This window comes from Leiobunum rupestre, chromosome 11 (assembly GCF_980474605.1).
Source record: "Leiobunum rupestre chromosome 11, qqLeiRupe1.1.hap1, whole genome shotgun sequence".
In the NCBI taxonomy this organism is placed as follows: Eukaryota; Metazoa; Arthropoda; class Arachnida; order Opiliones; family Sclerosomatidae; genus Leiobunum; species Leiobunum rupestre.
In genome coordinates this window covers 35595138-35601765 of record NC_143394.1, presented here as the reverse complement: position 1 = coordinate 35601765, position 6628 = coordinate 35595138, and positions in this window count along the sequence as shown.

Below are 6628 nucleotides of genomic sequence, written 5' to 3'. Positions count from 1 at the left end.
CCTATCTCCCGCTATAGTAGCGGATCCAAGGAGGATTATTATTAAAATTACACTCTTCATGAACGCGGAAAATAAGAGGAAATATACTTCAAAACGCTGGTGGTAAACCCCTATTTGGAAAAATAGAGCCACGGAAGGAGATTATGAAACACTGGTAACTTCCAATTTTTCTACAAATAAACATAGGCCTATAATAACCTATTTTATACTTTTTATGATTGTAACATTTTCGTAGTTTAGATTCTTCCATATCTTTTTAACTTCATCAACTATAATGAATAATTTTTTAAATTATCACTACAATTTACTGCAAATTAATATAGAAATTTCATTTTAATTCCCTGTTGCATTCATTATTTTTTAAATATCCTCCCAAGCTAATTATTTCAGGTCTCTATTTCTATAATTTTCACTCCTTTTGTCCCATATCTCCGTGAAGTTTTTAACTATTTCAATTAAATATTCCTTTTTTTCAATTTCTACGCGTTTTACCCCAGCTTTTATCTCTTTTAATAGTTTCTTCTTTGATAATGGTTTTGTTTGTTTAATATAAGTCGTACTTTCCATATTGAAGAAAACACGATATAAAAAAAGTAGACAAAAACTGCGGAATCTAATTAAATGCAACGCAAATAATATATCGTTTGTACAACGCGGTTACGCGACGCAAAACCTTCCGATTCATATTGGTGAGCTTTCATTGGCTGAAGCCTATCACGTTATAAATCACATGAACAACGTTTCGCCAAAATCGCCTAGCGAGACGCGAAAAAGTCTACTCTGGTTAGAAGAGAGCGATTTTTTCGCAAATCGCCCTCGCTCGGAGGTTTCTCTCTACTCGCTTCAAAATATCGCGATCATGAAAACACCAAGGCATTTTCTCGCGCGACTTTTAAACATATCTCTCGCAAATCGCTGGACTTTTTCTCGCAAATCGCTCTCATGAAAACGGGCCTTTAAGTCTTCACGGGATTTAAGTTCTAGCTGGGCCCGGTCAAAACAGTCTTCACGGGATTTGAGTTCTAGCTGGGGCCCGGTCGAAACAGTCTTCACGGGATTTGAGTTCTATCTGGGGCTCGGTCGAAACAGTCTTCACGGGATTTGAGTTCTAGCTGGGGCCCGGTCGAAACAGTCTTCACGGGATTTGAGTTCTATCTGGGGCCCGGTCGAAACAGTCTTCACGGGATTTGAGTTCTATCTGGGGCCCGGTCGAAACAGTCTTCACGGGATTTGAGTTATATCTGGGGCTCGGTCGAAACAGTCTTCACGGGATTTGAGTTCTAGCTGGGGCCCGGTCGAAACAGTCTTCACGGGATTTGAGTTCTATCTGGGGCCCGGTCGAAACAGTCTTCACGGGATTTGAGTTCTATCTGGGGCTCGGTCGAAACAGTCTTCACGGGATTTGAGTTCTATCTGGGGCTCGGTCGAAACAGTCTTCACGGGATTTGAGTTCTATCTGGGGCCCGGTCGAAACAGTCTTCACGGGATTTAAGTTCTATCTGGGGCTCGGTCGAAACAGTCTTCACGGGATTTGAGTTCTATCTGGGGCCCGGTCGAAACAGTCTTCACGGGATTTGAGTTCTATCTGGGGCTCGGTCGAAACAGTCTTCACGGGATTTGAGTTCTAGCTGGGGCCCGGTCGAAACAGTCTTCACGGGATTTGAGTTCTAGCTGGGCCCGGTCGAAACAGTCTTCACGGGATTTGAGTTCTAGCTGGGGCCCGGTCGAAACAGTCTTCACGGGATTTGAGTTCTATCTGGGGCCCGGTCAAAACAGTCTTCACGGGATTTGAGTTCTATCCGGGGCCCGGTCAAAACAGTCTTCACGGGATTTGAGTTCTATCTGGGGCCCGGTCGAAACAGTCTTCACGGGATTTGAGTTCTATCTGGGGCTCGGTCGAAACAGTCTTCACGGGATTTGAGTTCTAGCTGGGGCCCGGTCAAAACAGTCTTCACGGGATTTGAGTTCTATCTGGGGCCCGGTCGAAACAGTCTTCACGGGATTTGAGTTCTATCTGGGGCTCGGTCGAAACAGTCTTCACGGGATTTGAGTTCTATCTGGGGCTCGGTCGAAACAGTCTTCACGGGATTTGAGTTCTATCTGGGGCCCGGTCGAAACAGTCTTCACGGGATTTGAGTTCTATCTGGGGCCCGGTCGAAACAGTCTTCACGGGATTTGAGTTCTATCTGGGGCTCGGTCGAAACAGTCTTCACGGGATTTGAGTTCTAGCTGGGGCCCGGTCGAAACAGTCTTCACGGGATTTGAGTTCTAGCTGGGCCCGGTCGAAACAGTCTTCACGGGATTTGAGTTCTAGCTGGGGCCCGGTCGAAACAGTCTTCACGGGATTTGAGTTCTATCTGGGGCCCGGTCAAAACAGTCTTCACGGGATTTGAGTTCTATTCGGGGCCCGGTCAAAACAGTCTTCACGGGATTTGAGTTCTATCTGGGGCCCGGTCGAAACAGTCTTCACGGGATTTGAGTTCTAGCTGGGGCCCGGTCGAAACAGTCTTCACGGGATTTGAGTTCTATCTGGGTCCCGGTCGAAACAGTCTTCACGGGATTTGAGTTCTATCTGGGGCCCGGTTGAAACAGTCTTCACGGGATTTGAGTTCTATCTGGGGCCCGGTCGAAACAGTCTTCACGGGATTTGAGTTCTATCTGGGGCTCGGTCGAAACAGTCTTCACGGGATTTGAGTTCTAGCTGGGGCCCGGTCGAAACAGTCTTCACGGGATTTGAGTTCTATCTGGGGCTCGGTCGAAACAGTCTTCACGGGATTTGAGTTCTAGCTGGGGCCCGGTCGAAACAGTCTTCACGGGATTTGAGTTCTAGCTGGGCCCGGTCGAAACAGTCTTCACGGGATTTGAGTTCTAGCTGGGCCCGGTCGAAACAGTCTTCACGGGATTTGAGTTCTAGCTGGGGCCCGGTCGAAACAGTCTTCACGGGATTTGAGTTCTATCTGGGGCCCGGTCAAAACAGTCTTCACGGGATTTGAGTTCTATCCGGGGCCCGGTCAAAACAGTCTTCACGGGATTTGAGTTCTATCTGGGGCCCGGTCGAAACAGTCTTCACGGGATTTGAGTTCTAGCTGGGGCCCGGTCGAAACAGTCTTCACGGGATTTGAGTTCTATCTGGGTCCCGGTTGAAACAGTCTTCACGGGATTTGAGTTCTATCTGGGGCCCGGTTGAAACAGTCTTCACGGGATTTGAGTTCTATCTGGGTCCCGGTCGAAACAGTCTTCACGGGATTTGAGTTCTATCTGGGGCCCGGTTGAAACAGTCTTCACGGGATTTGAGTTCTATCTGGGGCCCGGTCGAAACAGTCTTCACGGGATTTGAGTTCTAGCTGGGCCCGGTCGAAACAGTCTTCACGGGATTTGAGTTCTAGCTGGGGCCCGGTCGAAACAGTCTTCACGGGATTTGAGTTCTATCTGGGGCCCGGTCAAAACAGTCTTCACGGGATTTGAGTTCTATCCGGGGCCCGGTCAAAACAGTCTTCACGGGATTTGAGTTCTATCTGGGGCCCGGTCGAAACAGTCTTCACGGGATTTGAGTTCTAGCTGGGGCCCGGTCGAAACAGTCTTCACGGGATTTGAGTTCTAGCTGGGGCTCGGTCGAAACAGTCTTCACGGGATTTGAGTTCTATCTGGGGCTCGGTCGAAACAGTCTTCACGGGATTTGAGTTCTAGCTGGGGCCCGGTCGAAACAGTCTTCACGGGATTTGAGTTCTATCTGGGGCCCGGTCGAAACAGTCTTCACGGGATTTGAGTTCTATCTGGGGCCCGGTCGAAACAGTCTTCACGGGATTTGAGTTCTAGCTGGGGCCCGGTCGAAACAGTCTTCACGGGATTTGAGTTCTATCTGGGGCTCGGTCGAAACAGTCTTCACGGGATTTGAGTTCTATCTGGGGCTCGGTCGAAACAGTCTTCACGGGATTTGAGTTTTATCTGGGGCTCGGTCGGAACAGTCTTCACGGGATTTGAGTTCTACCTGGGGCCCGGTCTAAACAGTCTTCACGGGATTTGAGTTCTATCTGGGGCCCGGTCGAAACAGTCTTCACGGGATTTGAGTTCTATCTGGGGCTCGGTCGAAACAGTCTTCACGGGATTTGAGTTCTAGCTGGGGCCCGGTCGAAACAGTCTTCACGGGATTTGAGTTCTAGCTGGGCCCGGTCGAAACAGTCTTCATGGGATTTGAGTTCTAGCTGGGGCCCGGTCGAAACAGTCTTCACGGGATTTGAGTTCTATCTGGGGCCCGGTCGAAACAGTCTTCACGGGATTTGAGTTCTATCTGGGGCCCGGTCGAAACAGTCTTCACGGGATTTGAGTTCTATCTGGGGCTCGGTCGAAACAGTCTTCACGGGATTTGAGTTCTATCTGGGGCTCGGTCGAAACAGTCTTCACGGGATTTGAGTTCTATCTGGGGCTCGGTCGGAGCAGTCTTCACTGGATTTGAGTTCTACCTGGGGCCCGGTCGAAACAGTCTTCACGGGATTTGAGTTCTATCTGGGGCCCGGTCGAAACAGCCTTCACGGGATTTGAGTTCTATCTGGGGCTCGGTCGAAACAGTCTTCACGGGATTTGAGTTCTAGCTGGGGCCCGGTCGAAACAGTCTTCACGGGATTTGAGTTCTAGCTGGGCCCGGTCGAAACAGTCTTCACGGGATTTGAGTTCTAGCTGGGGCCCGGTCGAAACAGTCTTCACGGGATTTGAGTTCTAGCTGGGGCCCGGTCGAAACAGTCTTCACGGGATTTGAGTTCTATCTGGGGCCCGGTCGAAACAGTCTTCACGGGATTTGAGTTCTATCTGGGGCCCGGTCGAAACAGTCTTCACGGGATTTGAGTTCTATCTGGGGCCCGGTCGAAACAGTCTTCACGGGATTTGAGTTCTAGCTGGGGCCCAATCGAAACAGTCTTCACGGGATTTGAGTTCTAGCTGGGGCCCGGTCGAAACAGTCTTCACGGGATTTGAGTTCTAGCTGGGGCCCGGTCGAAACAGTCTTCACGGGATTTGAGTTCTATCTGGGGCCCGGGCGAAACAGTCTTCACGGGATTTGAGTTCTAGCTGGGCCCGGTCGAAACAGTCTTCACGTGATTTGAGTTCTAGCTGGGGCCCGGTCGAAACAGTCTTCACGGGATTTGAGTTCTAGCTGGGGCCCGGACGAAGGACGGGCTACCCAGCTAGTTATCTATATTTCCACCTATACTAGCCAGTATTTAAACGAGTTGCCACTTTGTGTGCTTGTTAATTTCAACATACTCAGGTCCGTCGTTATACAACAATCTGATACCGATCCCCCCAGTCAGCGTTTCGTTTAAAAAGGGGGCGGCCACTTCTACTCGTAAGCAATTCCCACTGCAACTTGCTTACGCAATCAGCATTCATCGTTCCCAGGGCTTAACACTTGAGCAAGCAGTTGTTTATCTCGGACCCAACGAATTCGCTCTCGGCATGGCATACGTTGCCGTTTCGCGCGTAAAAACATTGGACGGCATAATTTTCGATCCCGGATTTAACGTAGAACGACTTTTGAAAGTCAATAGTAAGACCGCGCTAGCTTTCAAAAACAAAGAACTGGAGAAGCTGAAACTACTATGATATGTCTGTCATAAAAATAAAAGTTATTACCTTAATTTCTTTAAATGTGTGTTCAATATTTGAATTATTTATATTGTCGCTAGCTCGTTCCGCTCAGGTTTTTGTCAAAAATACCCGTTGGGGTTTTGTGACGCCCTAGTGTAAATTATTATGATTGCTTCTGGTGGTAGTTTTTAGTGCATTTAATATAAACCAAGAGGCTTCGAGCTTAGGAAATATAGCGCCATCTGCGCATGCACGATTTTTAAAAACTTTGGTTGTGCCACGGCCAACTCGCGCCATAGCGGCCAGCCCATTCGTTGAAATTTCTATGTTAACTAACCAACAAAAATATCTCTCGGTGTCGAGAGCCCCTGGCGGAAAATTATTTTTAGAATAGTTTTTGCATTGAAGCCAATATAAAAACGATCGTGGCGCTGAACGCCAAGAGTTTATAGCATGGTTTATAGCGTGAAAATCCTTGTTCATGGAATTTCGGTGAATGGGTTGGCCGCTATTGCGCGAGTGTCAAAGTTGGCCGTGGTAGTACTGTCAAACCAATAAGCTGACCAAAGATTATTCAAAACGACGCAATGGATATAAAATATCGTTATGAGCGCTTCTGGTGCTAGTTTTTAGTGCATTTAATATAAACCAAGAGGCTTCGAGCTTAGGAAATATAGCGCCATCTGCCTTAAAGGGGCTCCAAAGTTCGGTGGCCAAATTTGTGTAAAGTCAGTAAAGTGCGAAGTTTACGGTTGACTCTGCCCGCCTCTGCCAAGGGTGAGTGAGGGGTTGGGGGGAATGAAAAGCATGCTCAATTTTCTTTTTCTTTTTTTGCCACCGAACTTTGGAGCCCCTTTAATATTCGTGAACTAAATATGTGAAGAAATAGCAGACAACTTTTGAATTACAATGTTTTTGGGTTGAAACTTTCAGCTGTTGAACGAGCAGACAGCTTTCATATATTCAATTTAAAACTCGGTAGGCGGCGATACTTGTGAGCAAAATTTAAACGAAGCTTATAGACGCTTCAATAAAATATCTTCAAGGA